Source organism: Andrena cerasifolii, chromosome 4, assembly GCF_050908995.1.
Source record: "Andrena cerasifolii isolate SP2316 chromosome 4, iyAndCera1_principal, whole genome shotgun sequence".
Classification (NCBI taxonomy): domain Eukaryota; kingdom Metazoa; phylum Arthropoda; class Insecta; order Hymenoptera; family Andrenidae; genus Andrena; species Andrena cerasifolii.
The window spans coordinates 1,892,010-1,919,063 of record NC_135121.1 but is presented as its reverse complement, the minus strand read 5'-3'; the positions used below and the strand labels follow the sequence as shown (position 1 = coordinate 1,919,063).

The following is a 27,054-nucleotide window of genomic DNA, read 5'->3' as shown; positions in this document are numbered from 1 at the left end:
GTCAAGTGTAGTAGGAAAACGTGACGTCACGAAAACTGTGACTGAACAAAAGTATCATTTTGATAACTATTAATTGAGAATAATTCTTCTATTTTTTAGAAAAACAGCTTGATACATTAAGTAAAACGACAAATGGGTTCGAAAAAAAAATTATTCGCTTGATCATGTTAAAACACCGGAACTATGTCTAAGATAAGATAATATGGCCAAAATAGCTGCGAGGTCGTACCCATTTCGCTAGCATTCCTGTATAGAAACATGGTCGCTCAGTGTGCCGATGGGTAGAGTGGAAACGAGAATTAGCTTCCAGACGCGACCATCGTCTGTTGGTAGGTAAATCCTTTCCAATCACACCCTGACTCACTCAATACTGAACCTATAGCGAAGTTAGAAGCATCCGTACTAAGAAGGTCTGGGTTAGGTCTGGGTTAGACGTAAGAAGGAATTTTTTGTTAAAGTCGGGATACTGAAGAATCGACTGAGTTGTTAAAATATTACGAAACTTGTCAAAAGATTCTTGTTGATCACTAGTCCACTCAAATGATATATCTTTTTTAACAGGATTGTCAGAGACTAAGCTATTTCTGCAAAACCTATAAATTTTTTTGTAATAACCAACAAGTTCCAGGAAACTCTTAACATCCTGTTGATTTTTAGGAGTTAGAATTTTTTGTATTGCATCAGTTTTCTTTGGATTCGGCTGAACACCTTTATCGGATATTATGTGGCCTAAATATGCAACTTCTCGTCGCATGAACTCACATTTTTCAGGTTATAATTTTAAATTGTTACTCGTAAGACGATCGAAAATAGATATCAGTTGTTTAGAGTGCTCCTCTGTGGATGATGCATAAATGACGATATCGTCGAGATATACGAAACATTGAAGCCCTTCTAAGCTAGATAGAATGGTATTCATCAGTCTTTGAAACGTCGCAGGAGCGTTCTTGAGGCCAATCGGTATTCTCGTAAACTCATAATGTCTAAAGTAGTAAAATATTTAGAATGGCCTAATTGATCTAAAATATCAGTGATATTTGGTAACGGGTATGCATCACCGACTGTGACGTCATTTAGTTTTCTAAAATCAATAACAATTCTCCACTTTTGCTCCCCGGGGGCATCAAGTTTCTTTGAAACTATCCACGAAGGAGCTGACCACGGAGGAATAGAGGGTAGTATAATATATTGCTTAAGCATTTTATCAATCTGTTTGTTAAACTCAGCTTTATGAACTTCTGGATATCTGTAAGTCTTAGTATGGATAGGAGCAGAATTTGTAATGCTGATTTTATGTTGAATCGCGTTCGTGGTTGTTAATTCATCGTCAGAGAAATAGAAAATATCATTATATGTTACATATGTACAAATGCCTAATACTTACTTCTTTTCCTCAGCGTTTAAATGATCCAATCTTAAATTCTTTCACAGAAGATTTATACGGCTTACCAGACCAGTATTTGAATTACGAAGTGGTTCCAAACATACTGAGACAGGCTCTATCTGTTGATCTATTATCCTTGTATTCAAGATCGTAGCATATGCTTTGTTATTTTTGTTAACTTTAGTAATAGCTTTAGACAGATAAACTCCCTTCTTTAATTTTAATTCCGGATTAATGCCCTCTTTAATTTCAGGATTTTCTACCTGGATCTCAATAAGTGTTTCTGTACTAGCCTTAAGACTAATTAAATGTGCTTCTTCGCGCCCAGAATTTTCGCAATTTAATGGAATTGGAACCATTACCGACCTAAGGGTTAGAGTATGTGACTCATAGGCAATTGTCGCTGACTCTTTTTGCAAAAAATCTTTCCCTAACAAGCCGTGAAATGGGACGTTTGTTGCTTTATTTGGGATATAGAATTTAATTTCAATGGAATCATCATAAAACCGCACAGGTATACGATAACTTCCAACGGTATCTACGGAGTTACTCGGACTAAGACCGTGTAGTACTAGCTTATCCTTCGAATCAAACACAGTATCTGGGTGTAATTTACAAACCTTAATGAGAGACACATTCGCGCCCGCGTCAATTAAGAATTTGAGAGCGTTATCAGAATTCTTTGAATTTGATGAAAAAGCTCGAATAAAATCAAGGTTATCATTAGATATTGAAACATTTAACTCTCGAACACCATTAATTGAGATATTCGGTCCTCCGTTGTGGTGTTCGTTACGGGGGACTCGTTCGAGTTTAAATTAACAATTGCGTTATTCGACCGTCGCATGTTATGTGCTGGGTCCAATTGTTGTTCCCGCTGGCTATTAACATATAATCTCTTCCTACATTCTGAAATAAGGTGGCCTTGTTTTTTGCAATAACTACAAACTTTATTATGATAAGAATGTGCGCTTTGGTGAGATGGACCTTGACTTTGACCTTGATGTGGATGCTGATATCGGTGCTGTTGGATAGGGGGTTGATAATGGCTGGTTATCATAATATGTGTGACTTCGATTTGGAAGTTGAATATTATTAACGACTCTGGATTGATCAGGATTTGATGATTTAAATCGGCATTGTGCAGTATCATGATTAGTCTTGCCACAGATACTACAAGATTTTTGTTTCTGGAATTTATGCACATTCAAAGCGCGCTCTTCCGAAACAGCCGCAGTATGTGCGGAGTTTAAATTATCAAAATCCTTCCATGTAAGCAATGTCAGAGATTTGTGAGGAGCTATGATAAATAAATCGATCCAATGTAATTTCCTCTACACCCTTTTCCTTTCCGGGAATTTCTAAAGGATCGCTCGAATATTACTGAATGTCACTTAAAGTTCTCGACGAAAGCTTCTGCAATCTCTGATAAAAAGAACTGATCCTTTCAGAATGTGCTTACAACTATTTAGTTCCTTCATTACCTGACAATAATGTTTTTATCCTGATATAACTTTTTCAATTGTTCTTTCAGCTCAGTCCAACTATTAAACCTCTGTAAGGTAAGCTGCTCTTTGGCGTGTCCTGAAATTTTCGAAAGAATGAAATACAAAAGCAGAATTTTCTGTCGATCAGTCGCGAGGCGATCCACATTACTGCAATTAGCTATAAATTGCCCAAGATCGAAACGATTACCGGAGAACTCTTTTGGAATTAGATCGGTTAAAAATTCTATAGGAAGTTCCATTTGGGAAAAGTCATGGGAGGGATTTGGATTGTCAGAAGATTCCGGATCAATCATTACAAGGGATACGAAGCAACGAAATTAAAAAAAAAATGTACCTACCGCCTACCAGTGAAGGGGTCCTTGAGCGTGCCAATGGTTGACTTCCTTCTCTCCAGTGAATACCTGGATCCGCAGACTCTTGCTCTCAGGGTTGACACTGTTATTTCCCGCCACGAAGGATTAAAATCCACAGCGAAGAACACTTTAAATAAAGTTTCACTATTCTTTAACTGTTGACGAGTCCTACCGACTGCGCCAAGTTTGTGTCGTGTAGCCGGGGGAATGCAAATACAAACACTTGTATAAAAATGACCTTTATTACAAATAGTTGCTGGTGCGATGTACAAGAGAGATATGAAGCTAAAGACGCGTGGAGGAAAGGGACGTGGACAAATCGGAGGATCCTATTGGTAGCTTCTACTGCGAGAGTGTGGGAAATGGAGCTAGGATTGGTGATTGAGTAAGGGAGGAAGAGGTGTTTTTAACAAAGTTCGGTTGTGACTAAGACGTTAGCTTTCACTTTGGAAGCGGGGCCTTGGGACCCACGGCCTAATCCGCCTGTTTTCGGTTAAGTCACGTTCGCTCGAAAGGGACTAAGAGTTTTAGAGTAGTTAAAGTCGTGAAGTAGGTATCTAACCCCGGGTCTCCAGCAAGGCGAACACGAACAAAAACATTGTTCGCGAACGTTTTCGTCTTTTTTCGTCGTGTCCACACCGCCGCGAACACGAACAGAACTCCGCGTACGAATATTCTCGAGGATGTTCGCGACGGTAGGATCACAGCAAACGAACATTTTTGACGATACCTAGGGCGATCCGCATCCCTTTCCATTGTGGGACTGCTTGCAAACAGGCGACCCTCTGCGACCATTCTGGCACTTCCTTCTGTGTTTTCCTGGATTTATAAGCTTTAAAAGGTAAATTGAGGTTACATTTAACCTCTTTTATCAAACAGCGGTGTTCAGAATCGTATTTAAAATATACTTGTAAGTTTATTTTCGTTTAATGTTTGGGATAATAAGATAGTAGAGATATTGAGGGACAATGCAGCCAAAGTATTTGGTCATATTAACTCTTCCTCTCAAAGCTAACGAGAAGATCATCTCTCGCTGCAGAAAGGAGTGATGGTCGAGTAATGAATTTTTTATTATTTTTTTTTTTTAATTATTATTTTATTATTATTTTTGTTCATTTAGTTTATTTATTCACTTTTGTATTCATTTGCCTTGCTAATCGCCAGTAGGTAGTTCACTTTTTCTTTGATGTGTTCTTTACTTGTTTAGCGTAAACAAATTGAACGATGAAACGAACTTATCTGTAAGTGAAGTTCAATCGTAATTATATGAAGAGCCTCTTTCGAAGAGATTACCAGTGTAGTTATTCAAAGAAAAGGCAATTTTAATTTCAAATGATTCTATTAATGTAATACTTTTACAATTTCATTACAAACTTTGTTTTCCGTCCGTCTCTTAAGACCTTACTTGTAAATAATAATTATTTATGTATGACTCTCAAGGCAAAATCGTAACTATCTGTTGATATGGGTCTATTATAAAATTTGGCGAAAGTCTGCGAGGTCCCTGACCATCCTGCCGTTCGTCTGATCGTATTGTTGCGCCGGGGCGTTTTCATCGCAGGACACTCCGACGCAAAGGAGTGGAAGAATAATTAGACGGACGCACACACGACTGAACTATATTGTTACATAGGGCAATATCGGTTACAAAGGTGCGACCCGTACGTCGGAATGCCACGGCGTTCGGTACAAGACTGTCTTCTGGTCGGCCTCCCGATCGTCCTCTTCAAGGAAGCCGACCTTCTTATATCTTCAGCTGCGAGCACTACCAGGCTATGCACGGGCCTATACCTGGTGCTCGCAACAGTATTAATATCTACGCCATTAACTAGTGCTGCCCAAGAGGCTACATGTCTTGTTGAATGTGCCGAGAACACTGACATATCAACTCCACTTCTGGATAGAACCGTCTTTATCCACCTGCTAACTGTCTGGGACCCGATAGCTTTGTGTGACTTTCTTAATGTTATAAATAATTTGTCTACATCACCTCGTAGTGACTTAGTGACATCTATATATTTTAGTATAACCGAGGCCCCACATAAGCTAGGGTCCTCGCTAAATCTAGGCAGTGCTAAAAGAGGTTGAAAACGTCCTGGTCCAGATGTTTTAATTGTATCTGAAATCTTAATTTTTACCCCCTTTGGTGTAGCATAAATATTAGTTAATTTAATACTGGCCAAGGTCTGCGCCCTATGGGCTGTACCCAAAGCTAATAGAACTATTGCTTTGTGCGCTAAGTTTCAAAGGCATAACTTTCTTAAATAATTTAGGACAATCGCTTCGTCCCAGGTATGTGTGTATTTTGGGGGAGATGGTTTCAGCTTATAAACGCCCTTTAATCTGGATATTGTCCCGTCTTCGCCTATCTTATCCTGCGAGATAAGGGAAATAGCCGGTCTAACTGTATTCCGGGTGCCATATGAGGCGCTTGTTTTAAAACTTTCTGTTAGGAAGGTAAGGAGATTACTGATACTAGGTGTATAAAAATCAATCTTGTTTTTAATGCAAAATTGCCACCACTTTCACAGGGCTGTTTCGTACTGTTTCACTGTCGCTGGAGCTAAAGACGCAACTAAAATCTCTATCGCTTCCTGGGGTATGTCTTTTCTTAAGAAAGCTTCCCTGATACTCTGCCGACCATCAAACTTAGGCGACTCGCTTGTAGGTGATCCCGTGTTCTGCAGGAAGATAACAGTAACTTAGGGTCTGGGCCAAAAGTGAGGGCTTCTTTCACAAGCATCTCTTTGAGTAAGGGATACCAGGGTTGGCCTGGCCAATCGGGTACGACCATAACTCCCGTTGCTCCATCTTGCCTGATTTTAACCAAAGCTGTCAGAATTAAGCTAAAAGGGGGGAATGCGTAGAATTTTAATCCTGACCAGTTCACTGTAAATGCATCATTCTGAAGGGCTTCTGGATCAGGTTTCCAGGAGAAAAATTCTAACATTTGGTATTTTCCTCACACGCGAATAAATCTATGTCCGGTATCCCAAAATGTCTTTTGATGACATCAAGGACCTTGCTATTTAATTCACACTTTGTGTCCTTATTTCTCAGTCTAGATAGGCTGTCTGCCTGTTTATTGTCAGCTGATACAATGTAAGAGGCAAATATGAATATCTTCCTTCTTTCTGCCCACTGCTAAATGTTCTTAGCTAATTTGTTATATAAGGGATAGCGGACACCACCCATCTTATTTACATACGTGATGGCCGTGGTATTATCTACTCTAAGTAGAATCTGGCAGTCATGCAAGGAACCTGCCAAAGATTCTAAGGGTAGTTTAACTTTTACTTTTTCTGATCGTTATCCCAAAAACCGTAAGGTAATTTTAGTGAGATCTCCTGATTTAATTTTGGGACCTCCAAGCCGACCGGACTTACATATTTCTCGAGCAAGTTATCGCTCTCTTCTTTCTTAATGCCCTTCTCAAAGCAATATTTCCATCTATTGTTTATCGAGGAATGTAGTAAAATGTTCAAGGCTTTGGAAGTTAAGGGATCCTGTCCAAAAACTTCCGTAAGTTCATCATCTAGCGGTATTTCCTCCTCTGGTTCTTTCTCATCTGATTTCCCTTGTTAGACAATCTGTCTGTTCTCTATAATACCAAGATTTCTTATGAAAAACTATCTGCGTTATCGAAGAAAACACGAGATAACAGTCTGCAATTGCACAAACTTCGTGCGAGAGTAAGTGTGTCTCTACCCTATAGTCTATAGGGAGACAGAAAAATTGAAGGGAGAGAGAGAAAAAGAGATCGAGCTGGCAGGACAGACGAGTATCTGCGTCTGTCTATGCGTCGCTTGTAATTCATTATTGCTTTACTATTCGCACGTCGTGCGAGTGTGCGTGTATTCTGGCAGTCTGGACCAAAACTCTTGCCTCCCTTACATGCCTGCTGGCTATATCAGACTAGTTCTTTCTGGAAATATAAGATGTCCGAGCATTCTTTGACTCTTACGTACACACACGTCCTGCGAGCGTGCGTCTACAATGTTTGTATGAGTACATAAAAGTAGCAAGTGCCAATCACGCCGCTGTTTGAAAAATCTAAAATTGTCTATGCATGCGCGATAGACTCTCTTTCTCGTCCTTTTATACAAAAAGGGGCAAATCGAGAGGGAAGGAAATTTCGTCCAATATGCCTTTTTTTTTCTTCCTTGTCCTCTCCATTCTCCTCTTGTGAATCGCCTGGGCTAGAAACCCCCCTATCTCGGGGGCTGCCCTCGTTGGTCTCTTTAACCTCTTCCTCAGATTCGCTTTCCTCGCTCTTCTTGGCCTGCAGACTTTCCATCTGCTCCAGCAAGGCCCTGAACTTCTTGCGCAACGCTGCCATATCCAAATCTTCACCTTTCCTTTTTCCCGTCGTTTTTATAACACTCATATAACGCGAGAACTCTGACTGCGTGTTTCTTCTAACGCACAACGGAAAAATGTGAGAGCGGAACAATAGAAGAGGATCGTGAAGACCGTCTCTCCTTTTTAACTCTGAACGTTGTGACTTACGGCGGGCAAGGGGAAAACTTCACTACACTGGTAATCTCGAGAACGAGGCGAATGAAATATAATTAAATATCAATGAATCTGTAGTTGTATTCACTCATAAATAATTTTGCTTTATCCTTTGTTAATTTTCCACGAATAATTGTGTGAGTGGTCTCTGCCAACGACAAAAACCACTTCTCCCGGCACCTCAGGAGAGGCAGTCAGATGTCATGACTTCAGTTTTCAACCCGATTTACAGTAAATATTGTCTTAAAGAAAATATCGACCAGTTTTCTGAATCAGCATAAAATTTTGAACATACAGGTTCGTTCTGATAAAATAAGTAATGCCTATATTAGTTTTAATAGCCATTTTATATTAGGACGGCCGAGTCTCCCGGATTTACCCTATCAGCGGAACTCAAATTTGTCTGAATTGCATCGTGTTTGGTTTCATTTTTATTAGAAATATCTCGTCCATACGTTGGAAATATTCTAATTTTGTTAAAACAAAAAATATAACAATTTTATTCGTACTTGTCACGCATACTATTTCTGTGAAGTACCTACCGGCGGATGGTCGTAGAGGGTCGCCTGTTTACGAGCAGTCCCACAATGGAAAGGGATAGCAAGGCTTAAGTTTCATGGGTTTGAAAAGGGACAAGAACGAGAAAACAGCCGATGTTCGTCATAAATGTTCGAGCCTGGTGGATCACCGGATTTTGTTGGCGAACACCCTCTCTCCGCGTCTACCATGACAATCCGGAAGATTTATCGCCTATTAGTAGGGTCATTCATTAGCGAACAGTGTCATATGGCGTCTACACCGTGTCGAACAGCGTGTTAGCTAACATGTTCGCGAGAAAATGTTTTTGTTCGTGTTCGCCTTGGTGGAGACCCGGGGTTATAGAGAAAGGTTTTCGAAATTCATCTGCAGACCATTGCATATACATCTTAGATAAAGGAAATATATCTGAAAATATATATGCAGTTCTGAATGTGGATGATCTTGTGATTGCTACTGCTAATATCAAAACCCCGAATAATTTTAAGTTATTTCATGAATAAATTTCGCATGATAGATTTAAAAGATAATAAGTTTTTCTTAGGAATCAAAGTTGAAAAAGATATCGAGAAAATAATTCTAGATCAAAGTGCATACATGAAGAGAGTTTCAGAAAAATTTAATATGTACGATTGTAAAGCAGTTAGTACATCTCTTCCAAATAATTTGGATTATTCAGCTTTAAATTCTGACGAAAAGTATGAAGCAGCATGTCGAAATTTAATCAGATGTTTAATGTACACACATAATGGTGTGTATAAGGCATGACGAGTTAAGGGGTAACACCATTGTAACGGTACAAAAACGTAGTGTACCTTTGACAATTGTTTGTGGGTAAACAAAGAAATAAGTAAAAAATCTGTTTATCTATATAAGCTGATATCCGAATCGGGGGGCTCTCTCTCTTTCGAACGGATTAAGCCAGTCCTGAACAGCTAAATGCCCGCGGGGCAAAAATTTCCGGAAGCGTGGAGAAAGAGCATCGTAAAGCGCTAAGCCACGCCTTCATGAGCAACACTGCCGTGGTGAGGAGTGTTCGTGAGTGAGGATTCGGATGCCCATTGAAGGTAGCAACCAGCTTTGCTCAGATGTATGATGTATAGCGAGAAACTGGATTTTTTGCAATGGAAATTTGTTTTGCTATTTCTTGAACGTTTTTTAACTTCCCCAAGAAAATTTACAAAGCCACTGATACAGGTTTAAAAAATATTCACGCATACACCACGCATAGAATTATTATTATTTTTATTTATCTATCGATTTCTGCAAAAAAATTCGCTGTTTTTTATTAAGTCCCAAAAGTCTAATAAAGCAAAACCCGACTTAGTTTTAGTACCGGCGAGAATGGGACATCTACTGAAGATATATGCGAAGATTAAAGTAAATCAAGTGATTCGTTTTTGAGATAGCATGCTAACAAATTCGAAAAACCTCGTTTTGAGAAAAACGCGTTTAAAGATTCAAGTAGCAACCCGCCTTACAGTTTACACGCATACTACTTCAGCTAGTGGCCACAGGGTGGAGGAACTGCTCACGCCGTCGCTCTTTGCTTTGCTCGCGAGCAATCGAGAGTGCTCTTGCCCGCCACAGCCTAGCTGTGCACGCCTGGATTAAGCGATTACTGAGTGATCACGGAGCCAGAATTAAATTGCATGTTAAAAAAAGGATGTATAGAAGAGTCAAGAAACCAGAGTCTCTGAACGACGAGCGAGACAAAGTATCATGCTTTCTCTCTCTCGTACCCAACGGCAATTTCGTGTCGACGCTTTTGTGTCCTCTCGCTCGTTCTCCGGTTCTCTCACTCGCGCCACTGGCCGCGCGGAACCATGTACGCAAGCCACTATGAGTCCGTCGCCAGCCCTATTCGACGGACTCATAACGGGGGATTACTGTAGCTAACTTAGTAGACGACCTTATACCTACCTAGCATATAAGTTATCAAAAATTAATCCCAAATTATATTCTTTTTAATTGTACACTCGATACCATTTACTCATGTCTGTACCAAAGGCTAATACCCGTAAATAAATATTATTATTATTATTATTAATATCTTTCCGGATGTCAGACCTGATTGCAGAAAAAGCCAGAAGTTCCGATCCACTGTGACGTCCCGGCCCCACCACGGTATCGCGACTTAGTGTCGACGAGCGCCACCAGAGGTCTAATCTTCTCGCTAGTCCTAATTCCCAATCTCAATTCATATGTATATAAGTTCCAAATTATGTCCTCTTGTGTCCCCGTGTGTGTCCAGGGCAGAGGCCGTCAGCTATAACCCTACTGATGAGTCTGGCTGAAGGTCCCAAGACGAAACGCACCTACCTCTTTTTTTCCTCCTCGATCATTCAAAGCCAATCCACCCGCCCCGCACAGTTACTCCATTGCGGCGTAACCGGGGCTGGCTTTAGGGTTTAGGTTACGTTGGAGGCGACGGGGCAAGAACTCCCCCTTCTCGTCCAGAACGGTTCCGGCAATTCTGAACGAGACACACCACTTCGAATATATATCAGGCATAAAAATAATATCGGCGCATTGTTCCTCCCATATTCAACTACCTCGTGTAGTAAGAATTTTACAGCTTAGGTGATATTTTTGGAATTGACTTTTGGGCAGCCAAACGGGAAATTGGACCACTGTGCTTGGATCCAGGCCGAATATCCCGTTCCCGGCATTAGAGCCCGATCCATTGGAGCCCGGATGATGATTTTTCAGAGAACAACCTGCGGTGCACCACGAGATTCTCGCCCAATCTCCATCCACGGCAGGGCCGGCGGAACCCCTTATGCAAGTAATGCGCCGCATAAGGGCGCCAGCCGAAGGGGCCGCTAAAAACTATATCGCAGACTTAATAATAAAGGAATCCAACTCCCATATAAACAAAATGTAAATGTAATTCTTTCTTTATTGTACCTCGTAAAGGCAAAACATATTAAATAGAAAACAGGTGCAAAAATTTAGGGGCGCTAAAAATTTTCTTGTATAAGGGCGCCAACCATACTCGCGCCAGCCCTGACCCATGGTACCTTGTAATATTATCAAAATTATAATGACACAAAATATGACAAACAAAAAATGTACTTACGTCTTCTTTGCAAGCCTGGACGAAGAAAATGATTTCCTAATAATGATTTCCTAAATAGTACGTGTCTACTTTGCGCAATAAGCGCAAAAAGCGTTTGAGGTTTAGGAAGAGATTCGGAAAAGGTATGACTGGTGTTAATAAGATTCAATGACACGGTGATATCATAAGCATCTAACAATGTACTTAATGCTGAGATCTGTCGAAATCAGGAGCTGAAAGAAATGGTACAAAAATTATTCGAACTGGTCCGTTTTAGACGAGGGAAATTTAAAGAAGGGAAGAAAAATGTGATTTGATTTCAAATAACTTTATTTCTATCATCATTATAGTTATTAGAAAATGAGAGACACCCATGATCGTTCAATTATTCGTAATTCAAATTCTCACTCAACGATTACATAATTAAGTAATGAAGAAAGCAACCCAGACACTTTTCCGAAATAAAGAAGAAAAAAGATAAACATCTTAATATAAACATATATTAAATTCATACAATTAATTAATATACATATGCATTTATATATATATATATTATAGATATATATATATAAATAATATTCTTTTATATATATATATAACGTATATATTAATTAATACAACTTTTACAGATTCAAGATAAAAATAAATAATAAATGAAAAACACGGTAATTTATCTCCAGACTTCTCATAGGTGTGTAATATTTTAATACCTCTATAATGAACTACTAATTCATTATTTAATTATTCGCTTATTGGTACGGTTCTACAATAATTCATTAATTAATACGTTCGCAGTGACAATCTAAAAATCCTGAAAGAAGCGTACACAATTGGGTTATATCTTATTTAATTAGTTAAAAGGGCCTGCATTTAAGGAAAAAATATTCGAAAATGCAGGGTGATCAAAGAATAATGGTGCAAGAGACAATTCAGAAATTTTTGAGTGGAAAATAAGACGATATCCGAAATATTCCAATTATTCGATGTATCATAATTCGTAATTGTGCAACGGGATCAAATTACCTCGCTTAAAAAGGACCACATTAGGCGGGGTGAAATGCATTGGACTGCTTTCGTTCTTAACACCAAGGCTACTACTCCGTTTACCTTCTCGGTATTATACAATTTCAATTTGATTGGTAATATTTTGATCTCCTACATAAAACTACTTATCAAATTACAGACAGAACAAACTAAAATGAAAAAAAAAACATGTTACTTTTAATGTGCGTATTGTTAGAACTGTGTATACTCCGTAAAAATACCTTAGCAATTTAAAATCGGATCAACGTGTCATTTTGTCAAAGCAACTGTAATAAAAATAACCCAAAATATAACTCAGTGTTAGATATTAAATTTTTATTACAACTAGATTCAACGGTTTAAAATGCTCCGATTTGATTTTTTATACGCCATAAAATATTGAACCGTCACATCCTTTCTTCGTAAATTATTTCTATAAGGAAAAATAAATTAATCGTTTTACTTTAAACTCAAAAGTACTCAGTTTCGCAGCCGTAGTGTTTTTACTCTTGAGCTACGATCGCTCTTAAAATTTCGATTGTTTACAATGAGGGAAGGGCACGGTTAAGGATAATATGTTCCTTTATATCTAGGAAGGCCGCAGTTTTCTCTTGTACTATAATCTTCAAAACACCCTGTATGTAGGAAAGTATACTCTAAATTAATGTATGTACACATGTGCATGCGTATATGTACGCATCCATTGCGTGTGCCTTGTCCCACAAACAAACATACGCGCTCGTACGCGCACACACGAGTGTGTACTAAATTCATGTAGGTGTGTATATATATGTATAGATAGTCATGTATTGATACAGCTCCATACACACGCGTGCGCGCGCATACACACGTCCTATGTACGTATACACATATTAAAGCCACACACCCAAGCGCGCGTAAGCACGTACACACGCACACACACACACAACGTACGTACAACACACGCACGAACGTACGTACATAGGGTGTGTAGTAAGACTGAAAGTGCGATATGTAAAATTCCCAGGTTCAAATTAAACAACTTTTCGATCGTGAACTTCATCAAACGAAATTCTTTGTTACAAATAAATCATCGTTAATCTTGATTGCGTACGAATGCAGGCAATGGTATTTGTCATTTATTTCCCAAAAAAAAAAAAAAATGATTCATTCCGAAATAATTTGTTCTTGAGTATCATTTGATATGGAAACGACGAGTTCATCCGATGTCTTGTACTTTTTTGCACACCCTGCACGCAACAATACATGTTGTGAAAAATCAGATTCATCTATTTAGAACGTTTGTTCCAACAATCCGGCTCTACCTTCCATTTCCGAAAACTGTATACATGTAGGGTGCTTACAGAAGGAGGCATTACAATATACAAAATTGTTCCCCAACGTAAAGTAAAGCAAAGCAATTTTTTTTTTTTTTTTTTTGACAATCATCCCTTCCTGAATTTGTAAATCCCTTTTGCCCTAACTCCCTCTCCATTTCCTTAAAGTTATTTTTCTCCATAGCTCGTACTTGTCGAAGACTTTACTCATCACCGACAGCAGCTTAACAAAAAAAAAAAAAAAAAAAAAAAAAAATAGGGGGTGGGTGGTTCGATTCTAAAAATCATCTCAGTTTTTAGTAGAAGATTCCTAACTGCGCCCTTGTACTATAATTTATAAGACACCCTGTACAAATACAATCGTTTTAACAAGCATATTTAAATATTTACACTCCGATACGGGTGTGTACCTTTCACAAGAAAGATTCTCGTTCATCACAATCGGCACGCATACAGAGACGCAGGTAGAAAATGAGGCAGGTTCACTGTGCATGCGCGGGATACGCAACGTGCAAACCTTTGCTCAAGTAGAAAAAGTCGAGGCTTTTGAGAATTTGCTTTGCAAAAGTAACCCAGCGTATTATTTAGATTCTAATTCATTACAGTAATAATTTATACCCTAGAGCTATATTCAATATTTATTATCACAACAAACATTTTTTTCGCTAACTTGAGGAAGCTTTCCACCCTTCTTTCGATTAAATAAATTGTATATATGTGCACGCATGCACATACAGGGTTATCCCATTTATCATAATCATCCTGAAGAAGTCCAGAATTTGTCAGGATGGGAGAATATGTCTGAGGGAGATTTTGCTACGGATTATGTGTCACCTTATTGTGATTATAGTTCTCAAGGTCATCGTCATTCTTTAAGTTTATAAACACACATTCGTACTAAGTAGTTAGTCAGTATTTTGTGCACTTCCATAAAGCATATTTCTCATTTCATAAATTCTTTAATTCTTCCCACCACATTCTCGCTGGAACATTGATTTTGCGTGTCGAAGGGTTTTTAGGGTCACATTGTCGCGGGCAGTTAGATCCAAGAAATCACACAATAATGACAACCTGTACCCGTTTGAAGCAAACAAGTTCTTCTCAGACGCACTGGAGATATTCAACATAATTATAATAAACAGGACATTTACTATGTATGCACTTATGTATTTTGTGTGGGCACGCGACGCGCGCGCGCGTGTCTGTGTGCGTGTGTCGGCGCGCGTTACACACGCGATATTAAAGATAACCCTACTTCTTTCGCTCTGAATTCTTTCTAGACTTCTTTCGTTCTGGCAACAAACAAAAAAAAAAATAAGTATCGTGTCCTGATCCTCCGACGCATTATCTCATTTCAAAATGATATCATCAACATTTCCGCGGCTACTTTGGACTAAAATCGACTAAAGAATAATATATTCGACGATTATTAAACTGTGATATGTGTAACGTTTAAAAGGTCAATAATTTTATTCAAAATACGTTCGCACTTATTTGTAGGAAATCTCAGTGAAACAGTTCGTCATAGAAATCATACTGTTAAACAGGAGCAGCAAGTAGATGCAAAGTAACAGTTAAAATAAATCCAGAGAATAAAAGCATTGCACGAATACACCTACGTGGTTTTAAGGGTGAAAAAGGGCGACGAACTGCTGAGAATACTCAGCGTTAAATAAGATTATTAATGAAAGTAATGCGAAAGAAAATATAGCAAGCAAACTATTTGTAAAGTTGGGGAAAATCATTTCAGAATTGTTTTTAAAACACCGACAGGTGCAAAAATCTGTTCATTATAAAAGTCATCGAAACCACCGTGCAGAGTACATACTAAAAGACATCGACACGCAACATTTTCTGCAACAAAGAAAAAGAGTTTAGAGGAAAGAAAGAAGGCCCAATCGCGTGAGACAGGAACAAAGTAAAAGATGATCTTGAGGTTCAAATATCAATGTTACCGGCATTATGAACTTCTAGATCATAGATGATCACTGGTCACAAAAAAAATGTACCAGAGAAAGGTCATTACTGAAATATTCTTGGACAACATTTAAATATAAAATAATCATAAGATTCATCAATATTATCGACATCAAACCGTTATTTCCGCTCCCTCCCCTTAACATCCCCCGCCCAATGCTACTACCCCTCTCACATAATAATCTCCCAAATCTTAAGTCTTATCCTAAACTTCTCTATTGGTGTCGTTAAATTACTACACTACCTGCAGATGTATCTCTCGACGCCGTCAGTGAAGATGAAGTAATTTCGAATTGTAATTAACTACAATTATTATATTTATCATTATTTCGTATCGGTACTGTATTCATTTGTTAATTAGCAATATATATATATATGTATATATATGTATATATATATATCTATATAGATACATAGATACATATATATTTATCTTAACCTAGTACGATCATTATTACTGTTAATACGTATATTATTAATTTACCATTCATTATTAGTAGTTAATATTAATCTGTTTAAAATTAATTCTTCATTCTCGTTAGGAATAGAGGTTACTCGCGAATTAGTCCACTTTGTTGCATTAACCGATAATAATTTTTTACAATATCTAATCACCTTATTAATTAGTACTCTCTTCCAACATCTTGCTTTTATATTTTTATATATATATATATATGTGTGTATATATATATATGTATATATATGCTGTATGTGTGTAATATATGTGTTGAACGTATGTATACATATATAGATTTATACTTTACTTATAGGTATACAGACAGACAATTTATATTTAAGAGTGTACTCGATTATTTTATATATGATTTTTCCTTATTGTAATATATGTTTATGCGTGCGTGTGTGTGTAGGTGGGGGGAGTGCGCGCGCGCGCGCACGTGGGTCCACACGTAGCCTGTTTTACTACTACTACAACTACTACTACTACTACTACTACTACTACTACTACTACTACTACTACTACTACTACTTCTTCTTCTCTTGCAAGAGTATATTATTTAGATAGGTAAGTGCCAATTGGCGATTTAAATTGTCCCATTAATTCTTGACTTACTTTACTGTTTCTTAACCTTTCGGGATGTTTTTCTCTCCGAAGCGTGTGCACAGGGGGTAGATACTAACTAACTAAAAAATCTAATACATCGTGCGATACCGATTTCTCGTGGCTCCCTTACAATCGAACTGCCTGGATAGAGGATAAGATCGGCTCATGGCACACCGTTCCGAAAACGGTCACTTGAAAGCTTGTAAAACCCTATGGAATCTAAGTGTTTGCATACTTTCAGTAAATACCTATGCGCTTAGGATTATTCCAAAAGATACCATTCTACAAGTGTGTATTAAACGAATCCACCAATTAAGGCAAATAAGAAATGTGCGCAAATGTTTTGTTGAGATTTGGTTCGCTTAAACTTAAGCCACATAGTATAGTCTGCAGGTTAAACACTCGTATGAACTTTTTAGCCCGGATTATTTAGAATATTCATACACACCAATAATGTGCTTAAACTAAAATTTCACACGTCGCTATTGACACTGATAAACAGAACAATGAAAACAGAGATAAACAACAAAAAATTATTTCGTTTATAAATTTCAACTTTGCCCAATGCCGAAAATAGCTCACAGATATGTAGACGGATACCATACGTACATATTCTCCATTCCATTTAAGAAGGAACCCGCCGACTGACGAGTTTAGACCGGTTCTGCGCAGGTTGACGCTCATTGGTGCCGGGAGAAGCCACTATTGGCTGTACCCCCACCAACGCTTTTTCGGAGCCAATGAGCTCATTCCACATGCGCGAAACGGGTTCCTTCTTAAATGACAGGGAGAATACATATGTTTCTATTGTGTATGTACGATAATGTTGTTAATTGTGTATACACGCCTACTATGTTTATAAACAGACTTTTGAGAATGTTTTAAGAATCCATTGTAAAGTCGGAAAGTCTTTAGATTCTATTTTGAACACCTTTTATTGAACAAAGTCCGAATATTCGGTCACAATTCTTTGTATCTCAAGAAACTTCTAGTAATTCTTTCTTTTTTCAGATTCTTGTAATATCGATCTGCATCTGAAATCACTCATATTTCTCACCTGCCGTTCTCACAGGTGCACCAAAAAGTGCTTAACGTTTTAAAAAAAATCTTAAATCACATAACACCAATGTCCGATTTTTATTCTCCAGAAATTTTGAGGTTTTCTATGTTAAAGTAGATTCGAGGCATATATGAAAGTCTATTTTGTAAGTGATCGTGAGTAATTAATCTTACGTTGTTCCAAAATTTTACACACGTCTGAATACTTTGGAACATTCCTTCTAAATCTCCTTGTGCATAAAGCACTTACAGTTTTTTCAGACTAATATAGAATATCCGAAATACTTCTGGATTTTATGAAAACATTTCATCTGTGATAGAAACTTTCGAGGATCTACATTCGTAAGAGCACTTGTACGTAAAACTTGGTGAAGAAACAGATTTTTTGTTTCATGCATATTTAAATTTTACGTTCACGTCTAAATACAACAATAAATAAATTTTGTATGTGCAGTACTGATTTATTGACTGTGCACCGAAATAATCCTATAGCTGCTCGCGAGTTACCCCATACCAAATTTTGGAACTACCTCTAGCGATTGACCCTTCGAGCCACCTGCACTCAAATCATCTAGTTGCCGGACGAAAAGTTCTCAGATCAGTCCTTTGTGCGAAAAATAAAATGATTATATTTTTTATTGTATTTCCATTAAATGAATTTTACTAAGTCGGTAAGACATTCCTGGTAAAAAAATATGGATTAGAGTTAATGAGAGAAAGAACGGAATTATAAAAAAATTTATTTCTCATATATCTCTGGTGGGAGAGCAAGCGAGTCAGAATTATTAATTTTGAAGGAAGACACTTAGAATATGTAAAGTGCTATGTAAGATCAGGTGTTAAATTTTGGGCGTGAAAGTTGATAACATATATGTTAAAAGAAACTTTTATTTTTAACTCCGCGGGAGGCGCTACTGGGTAAAATTTACCACAGAGGCGCTAGTTGCGAAAATATGAAGACTGTTTGAATTTTTGTTACAATTTTTTAAAGAACTTTAATAAAAATTTTAAGATATTTCATAAATTTTGTTTGATTCTTAAAACACTGTACTTTAACATAAAAATTACAAAGTTAAAAAAAATATTCTGAAACAGTTGTTTTTTACGTTTCAATTTTGGGTATTTTTGACCCGGTAGCGACAACCTGTGTTACAATATGGGGTGCGCCTCCCACCGGGTTAACTTCGATTCACAAAAAGGAAGAAAAAAGAAATTGTTTAAGCTTGAGGTAACATTTGATTTATACTCGTTTGCTCGCCCACTGATATGGAAAGATATAGGAGTAGGGTGTGTCAATTTTTTCAGTGTTTCAATTTTAAAAACAACTAGTGGAAAAACGGTACACAATTTCAGGTGTAAAATTAACCACTACCTTTAAATTTTGTGTAATGCATTATTTACCTAGTTGGAATTTCATTTGAAATTATAGAAAAATACGAAAATTACTCAAATTATAAAAAAAAATTAATAATTGAGCTTATAAATCGCAACAGAAGCAAATAGGATATAATAGGGCGTGACAATTTCACGGGTAAATTTAAAATTTTTGAAAATTTTAAAATGACTAGTGTCAATGTAATGCTGTTTTTAATCCTGAATTTGAACTTATCTTCAGAAATTGATTTGGGTGAGGTTTAGCTACTTCAAATCACAGTTAAAAAAAGTGAAAATTAAATAAGATTTAACTACAAACTACACATTCATATACTGCTTAAAGTGAGTCTTGCTTACATAATAGCATGAAAATGAAAATAAAAATATGTGGAAATTAGTATTTATTACAAAATGAAAATATATGTAACTTTAGCAACAGATCTAGCTATATGTCATCTATGTAGTAAATTTAATGCTATTTAATAAAGTCCACCAAAGAAGCGATATTTTCTTTGCTTCTGTTGCGATTTATAAGCTCAATTATTATTTTTTTTAATAATTTTAGTAATTTTCTTATTTTTCTATAATTTCAAATGAAATTCCAACTAGGTAAATAATGCATTACACAAAATTTAAAGGTAGTGGTCAATTTTAAACCTGAAATTGTACCGTTTACCCACTACAGTAAATCCTCGTTATGAGCCCGTCTCTACCACACGTTTAGAGCCCGGCGACTATCCCCACCATTTCTTGGAATCCTTCGGTCGAGAGTGGGGGAACCCGGGAACGAGAGAGAGGCTCTTTCGTTTCCTCACGCTCGTTCTTGTGTTTTCTCACTCGCGCCATTGGCTGCGCGGAATTGTGTCCACAACGCGCTATGAGCCCGCCGCACAGCCCCGTTTGTCGGGCTCATAACGAGGATTTACTGTAGTCGTTTTTATGAGCTGCCTTAAAGCGCAGATAACGAAAGAATTTGCTCTCTCTCTCTCTCACATCATATCCGGCTGAAGAGCGAACAAAGCTCTCGCGATTCCTTGAAGAAAAACTCGCCACTGATCCGACAAAAATATACGTCACCCGGTTACAAGTTGCAACAAGTTATCAGAACACTACTGCATGAGTATTAATATAGATGAGTCAAGAGTAATTTTTATCTTTAACTTGAATTCGCCGAAAGTCGCATTTTTTTATACAAAAGTTTAAGAACTATTTAAAACAGAGAGCCCGAAATTTTGTACAGTATTTTAGAAGTGTATTTGGATGAAAGCAGATTGGCTATTGTAACTTCAAGTTTAAAATTTAAACCCAACTTTAATTAAAATGCATTTGTATAGAAAGTACTAACGGTGAAAACGTGAGAATTCTATCTGGATTTTACCTTTCCATTTACCAGAATTCCTACTGTGCTCGCATAAGTACATACAAGTGCCCTTGAGAATATATCACACTTTTATTATTTCAATCATTTTAATACGCTCTGAAGCTTTATGTAACAATTCAATCCATCAAAAGAACAACTTTGGGAAGTTTTATCTCTTTGAAAAATTAATGATTCTAGTACTTTAAATCTACAAAAACGAAACTGACGATTTAGCAAAAAAAAAAACCATTCTCTCCAGTTTACCCGTGAAAATTGAAATATACGTGATAATTTGCTGAATTTTCAAATCTGAGGCTGTTTTATAACCATTTTTCGTTTACACGTGTCGTTACAATAGGACGAATTAGAGAATCGACAGGAAGAAAGAATAATTACATTTTGAATACACGCAAGCCTATCTGTTAATTAATACTGTATCATAATTAGCAAATCAGACTATGGAAAGTTACGACTAATATAATTACATCGCAATAAACATCGATATGCGAAAGCTTTATTTTAAAAAATAAATAGAACACTAACATTTCTTACGGTGCTCAAAGCATCGGTCAGCACTGCTACTATATTGTGTCATACATAAAGATCTGTATGCCTTACAGCAAATAATCACATCTACAATTGTTCATCAATTCGTTTATTTATCGTTTATTTATTTACTTATTTATCTACTTAACTTTTACTTAAATCAGCTCCATTAACCGTCGTAAAACTATTTAAAGTACCTCCAATTTCTAAATGTTATATCATTAAATTTAGTGACTCGAGAAATCAAATTTATAATTGCTTGAATAATATTCTAAAGGATTATTGGGGCATTATAAATGAAACTACAAACAAATATACAAATTAATTGTTAACTACACTCGATCCATCCGGAACAATAAATTAAGGTATTCGTTACTTTTTGTCCTACAAAGGCAAATTTTGATGCACAGTGAGAGTCACTTAAAATCATACACCGTAACCCATACCAGATTATCGTTTGAAAAAATATTCTTACCATACATTTAAGACGAAGCTTTTGAAGGAATAAGTACACTAATGTAATTGAATCCAATATATACTGATTGTAAAGTATTTTATTTTTAATAGGAAAATTAAACATATTTTAATATGTAAAGCAGAAAGCTGCTATATGTTTGTGTGTTTGTCTGTCGCCTAAAAACTTTCGAACGATAAACTCTGGGATCACGAAATGTGCCTCAGCTTATTATGTCTAACTAATCCAGATGAATGTGAAAATTTAAAAAAAAAAAATTCTTATAAAATCGGAATCTAAATTTTGGGCGAAGCCGAGTAGTAAAGCTAGTTTGAATATAACGCACAGAAAAATCGCCAGCTACTAAAAATCGTACGTATCGATACAGCTGTAAAAACTATGGGAATACCTCATATTTTTTTTTTAAAAGTTGACTTTCTTTTGTTTGCATCTTTATTCAAATATTTTTTTTATAACTACAAGCCACAGTGCAGAACAGGTTAAATTAATTAAAATGAAACAAGGAACTATTGAGGAACGGAAATTGATTATTTACTATAACAAGAATGGAAGAAGCCTGAATAAAATAGTCGAAATTATTAACATAAGAGAAGTACTATACAGTACATAAGTAAAAGATACAGTGAATATTATGGTATTCCAAACGAATTAAAAGCACGAATAAATAAGAAAGTGAATACGTGAGAAAAGCAGTGAATTATAAAAATTGTAAAAAAAAAATAGTCAACGGATTAGGGCACCAAATTTGGCTATGGAAATGGAAACTATTTATGGAAAAAAGTAAGTGATTCCACTACTATTAGGATAATCAAAATTCGCAAAAGAATATTTAACAAAAGATTTTGATTTCTGGGAGGACGTTATTTTTGCGGGTGAATCAAAATTTAATTTTTTTTTTTTTTAAACTAAATTTTGTGAAAAATTGATGCATTCGGTCCCACGACGACTACAAGCAGTCGAAAATAATTGTGGGTAACTACCCCACAAAATATTGAAATGCATTATATTCTTTTTTGTGAACGATAATAAGAATTGTTTGCATCTGCAGGATTTTCAGTAAGTGGCGCCCTCTGTACGCTATGTTCAACTTTCATGGTACTAATAATGTTTCTCATTCGCAATCAGTATGTATTAAACAAAAATATGTCGGTGTACTTAATTCTAAAAAAAACCTTCATCTAAAATCCATCGTAACAATATTTTTCAAACGATAATCTGGTAAGCGTTACGGTGTACGATTTTAAGTGACATTCACTGTATATCGTATCATCGAGCCTCGATTAAACTTATTCAGTTTCTACAGAATTACATATTGTATACGCGTGTATATAGAATTGTTGGAGCAATTTCATTTTCAGATATAATTTCTTCTCTCATTATCGTCCCCATCATCATCAAATTAATAAATGGCACATGCCCCGAATGCACACGCATTTATACTCAAGGGAAGAGGAAAAACAATGAAATCCCGAAAGGAAAAAGGCGACATGTGTTTACACGTTTTTCCACAAGTGCGTATGTACGCATGCGCTCGGAACACATACGAGAATAACTGCTGATTAAAGGGTAAACTCGCAGAATAAAACGATATGTAAATGATGCTGCACGCAAGCGTTTTCATCGCGGGTCTAACAAAGTAGCGCGCATGCGTACACGTGTACAAGCGTATATCGCGTGTACAGAAAAAGCGAAAAGCAATACACACGCGCGTGAACGTACCAAATGTAAACCCAATGAAAAGGCACAAATTATTAAATGCGTGCGTACATGTATATAACATTACGCGACCTTATTGGCTGCATTCTTTTCAAACCTCCCTTCCTTCTTTTCAATCTTCATAAAATTGTATGATCGAAAATTTAATTACTCAAATTAGAAATGTGTGTTTTCGAATGGTTTGAAAATTTAACTCTTTGACTGGCAGCGAGTCACTAGAAGTACCATCTCAAGCCCGACAGTTCTTTTCATGCGTTTGTTACCTACAATGTACTGTCTACACTCGGTTTCATTTAAGAAGGAACCTGTCGACCGACGAGTTTAGACCGGTTCTGCGCAGGTTGACGCTCATTGGTGCCGGGAGAAGCCACTATTGGCTGTACCCCCACCAACGCTTTTTCGGAGCCAATGAGCTCATTCCACATGCGCGAAACGGGATCCTTCTTAAATGACAAGGGAGTGTACCTTATCTCCTCTATACACCGCGTCCCGATTAGGCTAAAAACACACGAGGCGCTTTTTATCGAATTACCGGCTAATTCGCCTGCCGATTCGGCACTCCATCTTACGTCCAGTGGTTGAACTGTACGCACGACCATACAACGTTCATCATCCCGCGAATATGATCGTCCGGCAGAGATGCTGAGTGCATTTGTGGTTCTCAATGGCAGTGTTTACAGGATAGGCAATTAATTATCTCTACCATGCGTTATATCAGTGATGAGCAACCCGCGGCCCGCGGGTGGAGTTAGGCATTATTCGACTAATTTGTTCATCCACTAACCTTCGAATAAAAATTTCGACTAAATTTGAATTCGACTAAATTTTTAGTCGTTATTCGTTCCTCGTTATTCGAAAGACAGCCGTGGCGACTAAGCGACACGAATAAGCCACTTCGGCTGGAGTAGGTACACTCGAAAAGTGTTCCCCTTGCCTCATGATACCCTCCCCCCCCCGGCCCGGCCGGAGGCCTAGGGCCTCGGGGCCCGAGCCGGGGCGGCTCGGGTTTTGACCCCCACTTATTCGTGTCGCTTAGTCGCCATGGCGGTCCTTCGAATAACAAATATAACGACTAAAAATTTAGTCGAATAAAAATTTAGTCGACTAATAATTTATTCGTTATTCTCGAATAACTTCACTTTATTCGAAATTTTTAGTCGAGTTCATTCGAATAAAATTTTATTCGACTAATGCCCAACTCTGCCCGCGAGCCGCATTTGGCCCGCCAGCCGCTGACCTGCGGCCCGCCTGAACATTGGCATATATCTTTTGAACTGTAAAAGATATCGGAATTAATTTTGCGCCAAAAAATAGGATAAAATTATCCCTTTCTAATGTTGTATAATTTTATATTTTTTACGTTTATTTAATTTTTTTTCATTTCTGTTAATTATGATAAAAAAATTTGAAAACTGTTTATTTGGTACTATATTTAATGCCCTTTTAAGTGATTTCTAATACGATTGTTTAATCGCTCGTCATCGAGTTGATTACGACGATCATTGTTTTAAATTTTCATACATATACCTGTTTATATTATAATATGTAGGTATATATTACTAATAAACAGTACATCAAATTTAAAAAAAAAACGTTTTATTGTAAATCAATTGCAGGAATAACAAATTCAGCCCATAAATTAAAAGTTTTGGATTAGTTATATGTATGTATTTAATATTGCGGCCCGCGTAGTGTAGTAGGTTTCCACTTGTAGCCCACTTCGGACCAAAGGTTGCTCACCACTGCGTTACATGGTTGCCAAATTTTTACGATGATACTACAAAACATTTCTTTCTTTCGCGGTATGTTCATTCTTTGACAGAAAAAAAGCTTCAGTAGAAACTGACAAACTTGCTTACCTTGTAGTGAGAAATGGCATTTACTGACAATAATTTTTTTATCCTTTACACATTGAATCGATAACACTTTTTTTGTTCACAGTTGATACCGTTGCCCGATCGCCGGAAACCGCCTCATGTGTATTTCCAAAGAAATTTCGGTTACCCAAAAGATTCCGATTTTCTGAAAACTCTGCCAATTTGTGGAGAACTTTAATAGAAGCACCAAACTTCGTTTTGTGCTACTTTTTATTCTTCAAGGTGGAAACACCCCTTAGAGGTTAATGTGTTCTGTCTTATTTTCGTATATTCATATCTTGAAAACTACAATAAATATAAAAAATTGTTATAATGAAAATTGTTTGAAATTTGTAATTTAAATGAAAAACGTTTCAAACCGCACTTAGTTTAACTCGGCGGGAGGCGCTACTGGGTAAAATTTACCGCAGAGGCGCTAGTTGCGCAAATATGAAGACTGTTTGAGTTTTTGTTACAATTTTTTAAAGAACTTTAATAAAGATTTTAAGATAATTCATAATTTTTGTTTGATTCTTAAAACACTGTACTTTAACATAAAAATTACAAAATTAAAAAAAATATTCTGAAACCGTGTTTTACGTTTCAACTTTGGGTATTTTTGACCCGGTAGCGACAACCTGTGTTACAATATGGGGTGCACCTCCCGCCGGGTTAAAAGATTGTTCATCTTTTCTTCGGGGTTAAAAAACGCAACATTTAATTATAAATACACATGTGTGTATTAACCCAAACCTATATGTATGAATGTATACTAGTTGTATAATTTTATCTGATACGTGCATTCCGGACGCTTGTCGTTGAATTTCGAATAATGCGTTATCAAGTATTTGGAAATATACCTTATTCACTTAAATCCAACGATAAAAGAATAAAATAAAATCGTAAACAACAATGCGCACAAGTCTTAAATCTCTTTTATGTAGGCACAATCGTGACCGTCCACCCGATTTGAGCGATAAGCAACCACACAAATAAACGTGTTCCCACAATCTCGTCTCACATATAATAATTGTGCATTCATCCACAATTACCGCTCTATCTGTATCATGATTACAAAGGTATCATTACGCATTATTCGCTATATACAGTAGAAATTTTATTATAAAAATGGGCCAAATCAATGCTGGAAATATTAATTCCACAAATTCCACGCATAATCATCATACCTCCGAATCCTTGGGAAATAGCTTTACACGTGACGCTATACTGAATATAATTAGAAGTATAAACTTTTTTAAACAAAAAAAAAAGGTAAAAAACCGTCTTCAAAGGTGCGCTAAAAAGCGGAATATATATTTTTTTTAAATCGGTACCAAAATAGAAACAAAATTAAATCGGCTGGACGAGTGACGTCCCACTAAATTTTTGCGCACTCTAATTCGGGCGATACTGTGCTAATGGACTATAATTGATAAAGATTTAGAAATTGATTTAATTTTGTTTCTATTTTGGCACCGATTTAAACAAATTATTTTATCCATTTTAGCGCACCTTCGAAGTCGGTTTTTACTTTTTTTAAAAAAGTTTATTATTTTTAATTTTTAGTTACCTTTGTTTGAAGTCGGTTAAGAAACATTTATCATGGTACTAATTGGGGAACATACACCATATAACAACGAAAGAATCATCCAAATCGATCCACGCGTTACAGAGTTATGCGCGAACATACATTAAAACTGGAATTCCAGATAATTCTAGAGTATCTAGAGACTAATAAAAAAAAAATTAACATGGTACCACCGGCTCTTCATACTCTTTCAAATAAAAAGGAATCATCGAAATCGGTGCACCTATGCGGAAGTTATGCGTGAACATACATACACTAGACGCCAGAATCGGCGTCCCTTCGGAAATTTGGCAACGCTGCATGTCACTAGGAATGCAACGTTGCCAAATTTCCGAAGGGAAGC

General features: G+C 36.8%; 1 protein-coding gene and 1 long non-coding RNA gene across 3 annotated transcripts in view; one reads left to right on the top strand and one right to left on the bottom strand.

Annotated features, from left to right (window-relative positions):
* LOC143368081 (uncharacterized) overlaps nucleotides 1-27,054 on the top strand; it is a 252,336-nt gene that overhangs the window by 78,616 nt on the left and 146,666 nt on the right. The gene's annotated exons all lie outside the window — the stretch shown is intronic.
* Nucleotides 14,669-27,054, bottom strand: part of Gw (trinucleotide repeat containing adaptor protein gawky) — a 151,029-nt gene continuing 138,643 nt past the window's right edge. The window contains exons 18-20 of the mRNA XM_076810324.1: nucleotides 23,721-26,966; nucleotides 16,648-23,540; nucleotides 14,669-16,587 (exon numbers count right to left, since the gene is read on the bottom strand). The gene's annotated coding sequence lies outside the window, so the exon portion shown is untranslated. The remainder of the gene's footprint in view (nucleotides 16,588-16,647; nucleotides 23,541-23,720; nucleotides 26,967-27,054) is intronic.